Source organism: Equus quagga, chromosome 5 (genome assembly GCF_021613505.1).
Source record: "Equus quagga isolate Etosha38 chromosome 5, UCLA_HA_Equagga_1.0, whole genome shotgun sequence".
Lineage (NCBI taxonomy): Eukaryota > Metazoa > Chordata > Mammalia > Perissodactyla > Equidae > Equus > Equus quagga.
The window spans coordinates 66,229,157-66,243,984 of NC_060271.1; the positions used below are offsets into that span (position 1 = coordinate 66,229,157).

Genomic DNA, 14,828 nt, shown 5'->3' on the forward strand with positions numbered 1-14,828 from the left:
CCTCAGCTAACATCCATTGCTAATCTTCCTCTTTTTGCTTGAGGAAAATTGTCCTTGAACTAACATCTGTGCCAGTCTTTCTCTATTTTGAATGTGGGACACCTCCACGGCGTGGCTTGATGAGTGGTGTGTAGGTCTGCACTGGGGATCCAATTCCATGAACCCTGGGCTGCAGGAGCCGAGCATGCGAACTTAAACACTACATCACTGGGCCAGACCAGTAATATTATATTTTTTAAGAAAAAAAGAACTAATGAAAAAATGACTTTTTTGCCATTACTTAAAATATTGACAATCTAGACTAGCTTAGTGATCAACAGTAAGAGAAGCCAACATTCCACCTATACCCAGGTTTCTGAAATCTTCTGGGGCAAACCACAGCACTAGGCAGGGTGGTGTCCCCAAAATTGATGATTTCCATTTTCTGTTGGGGTCTTAGTGCCCTTCCTTCGGTCTCAGAGGGTGAGATGGCCCTCTCCCTATGCAACTCGTCTATCTCTACACATAATCTCCGTCTCCCACTCCCAGCTCCAGGATCCTATTCCATCAATCATTGCCTCCCTCCCACGCTTGTTCAATCTTTTGGTCTCTATAGCCTATAAATATGCTCAGATCTCTGTCACTTTAAAAACAAACAAACAAACAAACAAACTGACATTGGTCGTTTGATGCTGTCATCTTTCTTTTTGTCTGCAACTAAATTCTCCAAAAGGGAAGTCTAATTACCTCCATCTGTTTCCTCAACTGGCTACAATCTGGCCCTCACACCTATCACTCCCCTGAAACTGCTAGGCTGAGCTCACCAATGATCTAATTTCCAAACCAGAGGTTACTATGCAGTCCTTATCTCACCTGCCTCTCTGTAGGTATCTCTTTTTGAAATTTTCAACCCTTGGACTTCTTTTTTTTTTTTCAATTTATTTTATTGAGGTCACATTGATTTATAACATTATATAAATTTCAGGTGTACATCATTCTATTTGACTTCTGTATAGACTATATTGCATCCACCACCAAAAATCTAGTTGCCATCCATCATCATATACATGTGCCCCTTTACCCCTTTTGTCCTTCCCCCACCCCTCCCCATCTGGTAACCACAAATCTGTTCTCCACATCTATGTGTTTGTTTGTTTGTTTACCTTCCACATGTGAGTGAAATTGTATGGTTTTCATCTTTCTCCATCTGACTCATTTTGCTTAGTATAATACCCTCGAGGTCCAGCCACGTTGCCTGGAATGGCACAATCTCATCTTTTTAATGGCTGAGTAGTATTCCATTGTATATATATATATATATATATACCACATCTTCTTTATCCATTCATCTGTTGATGGGCAGTTAGGTTGTTTCCAAGTCTTGGCTATTATGAATAATGCTGCAACGAACATAGTGGTGCATCTTTGGTATTTATCCAAAGTACATGAAAACACTAATTCAAAATGATATATGCACCCCCGGACTTCTAAGACCCACATCTTTCTCGTTTAATTTGGGCCTCTCTTCTTCAGGCTTCTTCCTTGGCTTCCCTTCTCACTGCCCACCCTCTTCACCTCGGTGATTATTCTAACTAAGCTTATCTACCTTCCAGGCTCTTCTTCTACCTATGTGCTGATAAACTCCTAAATCTCTGTCTCTAGCAGGACCACTTCCAGAACTCTAGACCGACATATCCAGTTGACAAATATGTGGTCCTCTCCACCTGGACATGCCATGGTATCTCAAATTCAGCATATCCAAAATGAACTCTTTATCTCTTCTACAGTGCTATCTCCTCTTGCTCCCTTTCCCCATTCCTTATCTTAGTCAATGCATCTATTGCTAGCCTAGTTACCCAGCAGAGACCTTTAGTTAGATCTTTCCACTTCCTCATGCCTCAAATCTCAACAGACATAAAGTTCCGTTGCTGCTGCTGCTGTTGTTGAGAGCCAGCTCAGCTCTCACTGTGCTATCGCCATGGTCTTCTGCCTGGAAATCTTCTACCTTCACACTTTTCCTCAAACCATCCATTCTCCTCCCCACTGCTAGAGTTGTTTTTCTAAAATGTGAAGTTTGATAAGTTCCCTCCCTTGCTTCAAATCCCTCAGTGACTTCTCTCTGTCCACGCCACAAAGTCCAAGTTCCTCAGCATGTCTCACAGAATCCTTTATAATCTCGTCCCTGCTCACTCATTCAGACTTACCTCTAGTCTCTCCTCTGCTACACTACCACAGTGATTGAAGAAGTTAAAGTTGAAACACCTCTAAGATACCAATGCACATCTATTAAACTGCTAAAATAAGTGAAAAAAAATTTAAAAACCACTATTTAATAGCACCAAACTGAAAACTACCCAAATGTCCATCAAATGAAGATTGGATAAAGAAATTGTGGCATGCTCATTTAACGGAATAATATTCATCCATTAAAAAAGAATGAGCCACCACCATACACAACAACAACATGGATAAACTTCACAGATAGAATGATGAGGGAAAAAAGGTAGACACATAAGAGTACGACTGTATGATTCCATTTATACAAAGTTCAAGATTAAACAAAACTAATCTAGGGGGATGGAAATCTGAATAGTGGTCACTTCTGGGGGTGGTATTGACTGGGAAGGGGACAAGAGAAACTTCGGGGGAGCTGGAAGCGTTCTGAATCTTCACCTGGGGGTGACTACACGGAATCTGTCTAGCTGTCTCTCTCTCTATCTCTTTCTTTCTCTCTCTGTCTATAAATATTAATAGATATATAGTTAAGACTTACATACTTTGCTATATATATGTTACACTTTAATTTAAAAATTGCTAAATATTTAGAACGTTTGCTAAATGAGTATGGGGAGATAAGTATACTGCTGGCTTCACTGTAAATTGATAACAATCTTCTGGAAAGCAGTCGGGCAATATGTAACGAGAGTTAACACTTGACATTCTTTCACGCACTGATTCCATTTTTGGTGAGAAAATTTCCTAAGAAAATAACAGGGAAAAAATTTAGAAACCACTTGTGCAAAGAAGTTTTGAACAATATTGTACATAAAAATGAAAAATTTCTCCAAACCAAATGTCCAGTTATTGGGAAAAGTTTAAGTAAACTATGGTAAAGTAATGCAATAGAACCACATATAGTCATTTTAAACCGTTAACTTGCAATTTATCCAAATACGTGACAAATTATATCCAAGATAATAATAATTCCAAAATTAGAATGCAAATTTCATGTACCCAGTTATATCAGTAATCTACTATTTTTTTTTTTTTTTGATAGTAAGTAGGATTTCTTGATGGGCATGCGTAAGAAGAGGGCAGTGCCGAGGCTCTCATGAGTGCAGGGCTCGCCATTTGTCCAGGGGGCCACGATTAGTGATGTATTTAACTCCACAGCCATCTGGGATGAGCCGCTTGTGAGCCAGCATGTCTTCAAATCCATCTGCATTAAACTTAGTAAAGCCCCACTTGTTGGAGATGTGGATCTTCTGGCGGCCGGGGAACTTGAACCCGGCCCTGCATAGGGCTTCAATCATATGCTCCTTGTTCTGCAGCTTGGTGCAGATGGACATGATGACTTGGCAAATGTGGACCCTAGCCACTGTGCCCTGGGGCTTTACAAAGGCACCTCGCATACCGGTTTGGAGCCTACACTGGGCATGGCATCTGACACGAAATGTCTACTGGAAAAGGCTATCTCCAAGGTCCCTTAGGGCAACCCATACAAGCAACAGGCTGCATACGCTACCAAGGAGGCTGCTGTTTGCAGCCACTGCACATCTGGCCTCCATGGGGAAAAGGACATGGTCGGCTTAATTGGCTGCAGACAGCAATCTATTATGCATGCAAACTACCTAAAACTTAGTGGCTTAAAACAACAATCATTTTATTTGCTCACAGTTCTGTGGGTTAACAATTTGGGCTGGGTGCAGCTGCACAGTGTTGTGGCTGGCCCAGCCTGGGGTCAGTCATGTGATTGCAGTCATCTGACAGCTTGATTGGGGCTGGATGGTCTCAGATGGCGTCAATCACATGTCTGGAGTTTGGTGCGGGGTGAAGAGTACACCTTTCTCTGTCTACGTGGTCTCTCACTGCAAGGAAGCTAGGTCCAGCTTCTTCACATGATGGTGGCAGCATCGCAAGAGGGAAAGAGCAGAAACTGCAATCTCTTGGTCAAAGCCAGTCACAAGGCCAGCAGAGATTCAAGAGGAGAGGCAATAGACTCCGTGTCTTGATGAGAGGAACATCTAGCTCACATTGCAAAGGGTGCTGTGAACAGGGATGAGTGGAATATGTGATCACAGCCAATCCCATAAGGAACTCATAAATCTTACATATGTACACTGATAAGGATTGAAGAAAGATCCAAAAAACTGTAGCAAGTTGTTTTATGTGTATGATTTTTCTTTTCTGTAAAATTGTTAGTAAAAAAAAGAAAAAAGCTAAGAAAATAAATTTACATTCCAAAGTATATTCACTTGACCACATTAAAAAGGAACACAGAAGACCATTTTGTGTACAAGCTGTGCTCATAAAAGATACCAGACCAGTCACTCTAGGATCTCAGATTCTATATTTAATGACGGAGCAGACATGGCAGGGACCAGTTTGGCTCTCCTGGAAGCTTCAAAGATTTTCCAAAAGATTTCCCAGTTTGTTATAGAAGAAAATACTACATACCTGCTTATGAGCAAAGGTTTCTATTTCCCCTAGAATTCTTAGTAATATTGCCCTATGTGACCAAAACAGGCCCCCCCCACTCCCTCATTATTTTAAATTTTCTTCCATTCAATAACCATTTCCTCACATTATTATTTCTAAAAATTTCATATTTCACATCCATACTCATCTGATAGTCATTATTGTATTTCTTTTACCGTTTCGTTGTCCTTTCTTCTTGCCTAGAGAGATACCTAGGATTTCTTCTAGATATAAGGATGTACAGCTCCTAGAACTTAGTGTGACAAAAACTGAACTTATTTTCCCCCACAAGCTACTGCACTTTCTGCGTCCCTTGGTTAATGGTATCCTCATCATTCTAGGCACATCCAGACTAAAACTCTAGGGCCACCTTCATTCCTTCCCTCTCACTCTCCTGCTAGCATCTTGTTGGCCTCCTTAACAGCTGAGTTCACCATTCACCCCTGAAAATTCTCTTCTGGCTCCTTCCATTCTGATCCTCAGGGGACTCCAATTCAGGCCCTTGTTGACTCTTGCCTGATGGAGCTACCTCTCACCTCTCCATGATTCTTCTCTGTGCCTCATGCTGACACCTGACACCCGTATTATCTTTTTAAAATAGAACTGTCCAGATAACTTGATAAGGAAATTAACTACCATTTGTCTTCTAGGTTGTAGACAGAAGGAGATCTCTATCTCCTTCCCTGCCCTTGAACTTTGGGTGCTAAAAGCTTGGACACCAAGTCTGAGCTCTTGGAGAGACAGGAGGAGTGGCTGAGGGTTGAGATTGAGGTGTATCCCACAGTTTGGTGCAATGCTTTGTGGATCAAAATGTCATCTGCAGACCAGCAGCCCCAGCAGCACCTGGGAGTTTTCAGAAATGCAGAATCTCAAGTGCCACCCCAGCCCTACTGAGTCACAACCTGTATTTTAGCCGTATATCCCCGTGGGATTTGTGTGCACACTAACATTTGGGAAGCATTCTAAGGGACACACTTTGTGCACTACTTTAATTCTGTTGGCCTCACTTCTTACTCCAGCAGTAGTTGCTGGCAGGGGTGGTCAGCCATGGCCAGCTCACCTACACATGCATATATTGTCTTGGCCTCTTTCACTCCCTATATCTCTCACTCTTGCTCTGGGTCAACTTCCTAAATAACTACCGCACCCAAGTCCTTGTTTCAGGTTCTACTTTCAGGAAAACCCAGGCTTAGATGATAAGAAAATCAAGGAGGGACTGAAGGAGCAAGGCCGAGTCACAGCTGGTGGTGACGTGGTGAAAGCCCAGGGCCTCTGCAATGAGCAGCAAGCTTTGGGGAAACACAGTGGAGACTCCCAGAGCTTAGCGTGGCAGAGAAGTGTATCCCACCCAGGGTTGCCGGCCCTCAAGGCAGGGCCAGCTTCATGGGTCTGAGATCTGTGCTGTCACCCCGAGTCCCACTTGCAGAAGGGCCTCACACTTGGTTTAAATACTCTGCTGTCTTCACCTCAAAATTCCTAATAATTTTTGACCAAGGGGCTCTGCATTTTCATTTCACAGTGGACTCTGCAAGTTATTTAGCCATGCTCCTCCGGGGTAGGAAGAAACAGCAAAGCTCGGGCCACTGGCTGAGAGATTTCTCTTTAGGACACCCGTAAGCTTCCAGAACTCTCATGTGATCCTAATGAAGTTGAGAGGCTGGGGAAAACACCTCCTCACGACCACCATCTCCAAAGCACCTGTTTTTTTGCCAACCCTGGCAAATGCGGGTTGAAGCAAACTTGATTGAATTTTGGAACACAAAAGAATGTAACATTTCTTGCACTTCCATTGTCACACAGCAAATTCTTACCCCTTCCATGAAGATTTTACGATGTCAGTCTTATATTTAAAATTCCATAGTGGCTCTCCATTAACCTAGAAACTAAGGTAGAAACCTTGTAGTAAAGCATTCAAGGTTTTGTGTGATCTAATGCCACCCTAGTCCTGCTGCCCTCTGAATTCTCTCTTGGATCATAAATTCTAGTCCCAGGAGCAAGTTTTCCTTCCACCCCTGTCCCCAATCCACCGACTCTGCATAGCCCACCACGGATATTGCTTTCTTGTGAGTATACAGAAAGTGGAAACATCTATACAAGTAAATAATATGTACTTAGTTTCCCTTTCTGGCACAAAAGTTTTCCCTTCTTACAAAAATGTACAAGCATACTGGTCACCGTTCTAGACTTCTTTTATTTATGTTGCTCCCTTGGCTTGGGATATTTTTCTGTACCATCTCCATCGCTAAGTCGAGCAGTCTTCAACACTCCTTGCAAACTCCTCTCCCCGGAGCGTTCCCAACTCCCGCTAGCTGCAGTTAAAGGCTTGGTTCCCAGAAATTAAACAGGTACTTTATAATTAAACTGTAATTAGCTGTTTAATATCTCAGACAGTGTCTTGTTTCTTATTTGACATAAAAGATGGAGCCTATATCTTAGGGAAAACCATAGGAAATTGCCGTTCTTTGACAGTTTTGACTTAAAAATGGCATTTCATATGGGTAATCTAAGAGATTTAATTTTAATTAGGACTTTTCTCTCACCTCTTTAGTTTCCTACAGGATTCTTTCTTTTCTTACCGAGAAGCATAGATAGCATTTAGTAAACTATATTCTTTTATTCCAACACTTCTCATCAATAATATTAACCTTGTATGAATCCAAGGCTTTCTAGGTTTATAATTTTTTTTTGTTTTTTTATTTTCATATTACACATGGCTCTTTCTCAGGAGTAATGCCCTTTCTTTTACTCTCTCCACCATCCTTATCACCAGCACAACCTGTACATGTTCTCATCCACTTTACTGCCCACTCCTTTGATAAGCAAAGCATGAAGTCACTCAGACATTGTAGCCGATGTTGTTTCCAACTGTGTTTTTCCTGCCCTGCTTGCTAGTTTAGATGAGGTTATAACAACAGCAGTTGACGCGTCACATGGATCATGTTCTCTAATTAATCAATCACCTCATAACTAATTCGTATTAGGAAAACTCATGCTGAAGCCCTCCTCTTGTGGATGGACTTGCCATGCCCACCGGGGAGCACGACCTCAGACAGATCTGGGCCCACAGCCAAAAAATTCAGTGACCAAAAGGGAAGAAAAGAAGACCAGTCCAGTTAGAAAATGTTTGGATAAGGATTCTGATTGTTCTAGCTGGGGTCATATGCCCATCCCTGGATCAGTCACCATGGCCAGAGGGATAAAATAATATTATTGCCCACCACTATAACCAAGGACCAGGTTATTTCTTTCTTTATTTTTTAAAGATTTTATTTTTCCTTTTTCTCCCCAAAGCCCCCCGGTACATAGTTGTATATTTTTAGTTGTGGGTCCTTCTAGTTGTGGCATGTGGGATGCCACCTCAACATGGCTTGATGAGCAGTGCCATGTCCACGCCCAGGATCCCAACCCGTGAAACCCTGGGCCGCCAGAACAGATGGCATGAACTTAACCACTCAGCCATGGGGCCTGCCCCAAGGACCAGGTTATTAGCAAGAGAAGCTGAGGAGGTTAGTGCAACCTGAATAGACAAGAACACTAATTACTACTCCATGTTGAACTGAAACAGATTCCGCTACCTGCACCTTCAGCCACTGGGTTTTGTTTTCCCTCTTGTCTTATATGAACTCTTGTCACATACTTGTTACACAAAATGTTTCAGCTCTTTTTCACAAGAAAACCTTCAAATATGTTAACAGCACATGTGTCCTCCATGTTTCTTCCCTTCTCCAGCCAGTGACCCCACTGCTGGTTCCCTCCTGAGTGTCTGGCCATTCCTTCTTTTTCCCTTCCTCTGGCCCTAGCCCTACCCCAAGATGTTTGCCTTCTGCGAGTTTTTACCTTGGCCCTTTTCTCTTCTTCACTATGTACATCCTCCCTGGGTCAATTAGCCATTGTCAATGGAAATAGTCAGTATATGTCAATTCTTTGACGTATATGGTAATCAATATGCCAGTCCATATGGCAATAGCCACAGTCAATAGCAATTAGCTGTGGCCCACTGCTCTGTCACTAGCACACCACAACAGCAGTTCCTATGCTTTCAGACTCTTTATGACTCTATGCTTTTTCAGACTTTTTCTGACTCTACGCTTGTCAAAGTTATATAAAATTTTGCAACACCCCTCCCTTTAGGAATTTTATAAATTATTTCATCATTTACATAAGCTGGGATTGTATTTGCCTATATGTAAAAGATAGCTGGTGTCTTCCTCCTTCTGGGCTGCTATAACAAAAATGCCATGGACTGGGTGGCTTAAAAACAGACATTTATTTCTCACAGTTCTGGAGGCTGGGAAGTTCAAGATTAAGGTGCAGGCAGATTTGGTACCTGGAGAGGGCCTGATTCCTGGTTCATAGAGGGCAGTCAAGGCAGAAAGGGCAAGGCAGCTGTCCGGAGTCTCTTCTATAAGGGCATGAGTCTCATTCACGAGGGCTCCACCCTCATGACCTAATCACCCCCCAAAGATGCCACCTCCAAATGCCATCACATTGAGGATTAGGTTCAATGTATAAATTTGGCGGAGACACAAACATTCAGTCTATTGCAGTTGGCTATATTGATTGAAGACAGTAAGTGGTTTCTACTCGTCAAATCACAAGCAGTTAGGAGGTGGTCAGTGCATTGCTAGTGTGGAACTCCCCAGCACCATCTGTGACCAGGCTCCTACTACAACGGATATCCTACTATTCCCCTGTGCTTCATAAAAAGTACTTTGTAAACTGTAAAGTGCTGTATAAACACGAGCTGCTGACAATTAATCCTTACATTTTCAATCTAGACCTCCTGAGTTCTTCTCTTCTACTGGCTTCGGAGCCTGACAGCCCCCTCTTAGCGCCTTCACCCTCCAGCCTTGGAATGACCTCCCTGAATCCCCTTTGATCTTGGTAAAAAATGAGGAGGCCAGTTAGCTCAGTTGGTTAGAGCGTGATAATAAAAAATATATTGATGAAAGCAATTTTACAAGATCAATAGCAAAGTACACTATTGATTGCTTTACCTTTCCTTGGGTAGCTTTTTCCTTTCTTCTATTTGTTCTATTTTTATCCATTGGTTAATGTTTCAAGCTCCCCAACTCTGAAGAAATGCATCTGCCTAGCCCTGATTATTCCAGCTGCCCACCCTAATCCCAATTTAGATGGAGAAAGCAACTCAATTTGCATTGCATGTGGATGCTTACAGATAAAAAGGGATATACTAATAATACCTGAGTTTATCACAGTCTCCTCCTGTGGCACTTGTCTTAAAGGAACAGCATGTGCACTGACAGCAAGAGCTAGAAATTGGTACAACTGCTTTGAAGGGCAATTTGGAAAATATATCAAAACATCTTTTAAACGTTTGCGTCCTTTTACAAAGCAATTCCTCTTTCAGAGAATTTCTTCTACGGAAATTATGATTGATAATAATTTGTAGAATCAGGTGGTAGAATCACAGATGGTCAGAGAAGCCTTATTTGGAATGTCAAATAATTGGAAATGTCCAAAATAAGGGGATTGATTAAATAGATGATTGGATAGCCATACAAAGATTAATGATGTTGCAGAAATGCATCAATGAAATGGAAAAAATTTTAGAGTATATTTACCAACTGAAGAAAGCAATTTATAAAAAAAGTATGTATTGTGCTATTATCCCATTTTTGTTTCTTTTAAAAATGCATAGAAAAAGTTCTGGAAGGATTTCCATTAAGGCATTAATAGATAGGTGGGGTTATGTGGCTACGATTATGACGTTCTCTTCTTGCTTGCTCACGTTTTTCTGTGTTTCTCTGAAGATCAAGAATTATTTGCAAAATCAAATGACAACAATAAACCTTGTTTTGATTGCTGGAAGAGTTATATGAAGAGTTAATAGCCCTGCCTATTCTAATAAGCTGTCACCTGATTCTGCCAGGCCAGCTAAAGTAAGAGTGTTCCACTGTGGGTCTGCTTTTCTGGCAAGGGAGATATGTCTTCAAAAAACGGGTCTTCTCATTTACGCTCTGACCATCCCTGCTCCAACAACTGCAGAGCCATCAGGAATTACAGGTTTTACAGATGCAGGCTCTCAGGCAGACAATTTGGTCTAATCTCAACAGATTTGCCTATTTGCTAAAGAAATGAAGTCTGCAAATGTCACTCACTGTCTCCGGAATTCAGGAGTATTTTAGTAAAATTTGATACTGTTTCCTTAAAAAAAGAGCTCTCTATATTTAGCTTCTCTAAGACACATGGCAAAATATGGCAAAGCATTCCATGCATCCTATATTCTCTCAGTTATAGCCTCTGTCTACATGGTTTTAGGACTATCGTGACCTTACTATAAAATCATTATCATCATCAATCACATTATTGAGTACATACAATATGTTACACACCACAGTACGCACATTGTATGTACTATTCAATTTGAACTTACCAACCCACTTTGAGGCAGGGGTTATTATTATAGGATATTATTTGAGGCAAGTGCTATTATTATAATATATAATATATATAATAAAAATACATATAAGTTGAGTCAGGTGCTCTTATTAACCCCTGTGGCGGACAAGTGTAAGTGGTCAACTCAGCATTTCTCTTCCCCATTTCCTAAAAATACCCTGGAAAATGGGAATAATGAGAGTATCTACCTCATAGCATAGCTGTGAGCTTTAGACAGGTGAATATACAACTACCACAAATGAAGCTGCTATACACATTCATGTACGAATCTTTACATGAATATATACTTTCTTTTCTCTTGGAAAAATAGCTGAGGGTGGAATGGCTGCGTCATCTGGTTGGTATAATTTTAACTTTAAAAAAACCAAACACCTGCCAAATGGTTTTTCCAAATTGGTCATACCATTTTACATTCTCATCAACAGTGTGTGAGAGTTCTAGTTTCTCTATATCATTGCCAACACTTGGAATGGTGAGTTTTAAATTTTAGTTATTCTAGTGAGTGTGTAGTGGTATCACATTGTGATTTTAATTTATATTTTCCTGATAACTAATGATGTTGAGCACCTTTTCACACATTTATTTGCCAACCGTATATCTTCTTTAATTACATGTCTATTCAAATCTTTCACCAACTTTTACATGGGTTGTTAGTTTGCTTTCAACTGAGTTTCGAGAGTTTTTTATATATTCTGGATCCAAGACTTCTATCAGATACATCATTTGAAAATATTTTCTGGGGCCGGCCTGGTGGCATAGTGGTTAAGTTTGCATACTCCACTTTAGCAATCTGGGGTTCATGGGTTCAGATCCCGGGTGTGGACCTACACAAACCATGCTATGGTGGTGTCCCACATACAAAATAGAGGAGGATTGACACCAATGGTCGCTCAGGGACAATCTTCCTCACCAAAAATAATAATAATAATAATAAAAGAATGTAAAAATAAGAAAATATTTTCTCTCAGTCTGTGGCTACTCTTTTCATTCTCTTAACAGTGTCTTTTGAAGAACAGAAATGTTTAATTTTGACTAAGTCCAATTTATTCATTTTTATTATTTTTTTATCTGTTTTTTTTTTTGAGGAAGATTAGCCCTGAGCTAACTGCTGCCAATCCTCCTCTTTTTGCTGAGGAAGACTGGCCCTGAGCTAACATCCATGCCCATCTTCCACTACTTTATAACATGTGGGACGCCTACAACAGCATGGTGTGCCAAGTGGTGCCATGTCCGCACCCGGGATCCGAACTGGCGAACCCCGGGCCACCGAGAAGCAGAATGTGCAAACTTAACCTCTGCGCCACCAGGCTGGCCCCTAAATCCAATTAATTATTATTATTATTATTATTTTTTACAAAATGTGCTTTTGGTAGCATATCTAAGAAATCTTTATCCAACCCAAGATCACAAAGATTATCTCCTGTGTTTTCTTCTAAAAATTTTATAGTTTCAGATCTAGGATCTACTTTGAGTAAATTTTTGTATATTACACAAGGTATGGATTAAAGTAGTCTTTTTTGTTTTTGCTTTGCATATGGATATCCAATTTTTCCAGCACCATTTAATGACAAGACTATCCTTTCTCCAGTAAATTGTCTTGTACCTTTATAGAAATTCAGTTGTCCCTATATGTAGGTTTATTGCTGGACTCTCTATTCGGTTCCACTGATATATTTTTCTAATTTTATGCCAATACTACACTATCTTGATTACTGTAGTTTTATAATAATTTTTGAAATCAGATAATGTTAGTTCTCCATCTTTGTTCTACTTTTTCAATGATGTTTCCACTTTTTCAGGTCCTTTGCATTTCCATATGAATTTTAGAATCAGCTTGTCAATTTCTACCATAAAAAAGCCTGTTGGGATTTTGATTAAGATTGCATTGTCTATAGATCCACTTGGGGAGAAATGACACCATAACAATATTGAATCTTCTGACTCATGAACACAGTATCTCTCTCCATTTTATTAACTTCTTTAATTTTTCTCAGCAATATTTTGTAGTTTTCAGTGTACAGATCTTTCATATCATTTGTTAGAATTATCTCTAACTATTTAGTACATTTTAATGTTCTTGTAAACAATCATTTTTATTTCAATTTCTGGTTGTTTGTGGCTAGTATTTAGGACAATTGATTTTTGTCTTTTGATCTTGTGTGCTATAACCTTGCCAACCTCACTTATTATAAACCTACAATGGAATTGGGAGATTCTATCAGATTTCCTACAGAGACTATCATGTCATCTCAAATAAAAACAGTTTTACTTCTCCCTTTCCAATCTGGATGCCTTTCATTTCTTTCTTACCTTATTGCAGTGGCTTGAACCTCCAGCATGCTGTTAAATCGAGAGGAAAAGCATTCAGTTTTTCACCATTAAGTGTGGTGGTATTTAGGTTTTTTGCGGATGCCCTTTATCAGGTTGAGGAATTTCCCTTCTATTTCTCATCTGCTGAGAATTTTTATCAGAAATGAATGTTAGACTTTCTCAAATGTTTCTCTTGCACTTATTGAGATAATCATGTGACTTTTCTTTTTGCGTTTATTAATATGGCAAATTATATTGACTGATTTTCAACATTAAACCAACCTGGCATTCCTGGGATAAACCCCACTTGCCCAGGATGTATTATCTTTTTTATTCATTGTTGGTTCGACCCGGTAAGATTTCCTTTAGAACTTTTGCATGTATATTTATAAGGGATATTGTTCTGGAGTTTTCTTCTGTAAAGTCTGTTTGGTTTTGATATCAGAGAAGAGTTTGTATAAAAGTGATATTATTTATTTATTAAATATTAGGTAGAATTCACCAGTGAAGTAATTCGGAGCTGGAGTTTTCTTTGTGGGAAGGTTTTTACCTACAAATTCCATTTCTTTAATAAATGTAGGGCTATTCAGCCTGTCTATTTCTTCTTGAATAAACTGATAGTTTGTGTCATTCAAGGAATTTGACCATTTCTTCTAAGTTGTTTGATTTATTGGCATAAAGACGTTTATAATATTCCTTTATTATCCTTTTAATATCTGTAGAATATGTTGTAAAAATGTCCCCTCCCACTCTTTATGCTATTATTGTCTTAAATTTTACTTGTGGTTTAATCCCCATAATGCATTTTTATTATTATTTCATCACTATTTTTACTTTAAAAGTAAGTTGTCTTTTAAAGAGATTTAAATAAGAAAAAGTCAGGCCGGCCCCCTAGCTGAGTGGTTAAGTTCGTGCGCTCTGCTTTGGTGTCCCAGGGTTTCGCGGGTTCAGATCCTGGGCTCAGACACGGCACCACTCATCAGGCCATGCTGAGGCAGCGTCCCACATGCCACAACCAGAGGCACTCACAACTAAGAGATATAACTATGTACTGGGGAGCTTTGGGGAGAAGAAGAAGCAAAAATTAAAAAAAAGAAGATTGGCAACAGACGTTAGCTCAGGTGCCAATCTTTAAAAAAAAAAAAAGAAAAAGTCATATAGTTACCATATAGTTACCATTTCCAGTGCTCTTCATTCCTTTGTGTAGATCTGTTTCCATCTGGTATCATTTTCCTTCTGCTTGTAGGATTTTCTTTAACATTTCTTGGAATGTAGGTTGGCTCATGATAAATTCTTTCATCTGTTGTGTGTCTGAAAAAGTCTTCATGATTTTTCTTTTTTCTTTTTTTAATTTAGTTTTTAAATATTTGAGATATAATTCACATACCATAAAATTCACTCCTTAAAAGTATATAATC

The 14,828-nt window shown here is 39.8% G+C and overlaps 1 non-coding gene across 1 annotated transcript; it reads right to left on the reverse strand.

The window, feature by feature from the left end:
• Window positions 1-3,667: 3,667 nt before the first annotated feature.
• LOC124240529 (small nucleolar RNA SNORA70) lies at window positions 3,668-3,802 on the reverse strand. Its single transcript, XR_006888918.1, has one exon. It is a non-coding gene; the product is annotated as a small nucleolar RNA SNORA70 (small nucleolar RNA).
• Window positions 3,803-14,828: the final 11,026 nt, after the last annotated feature.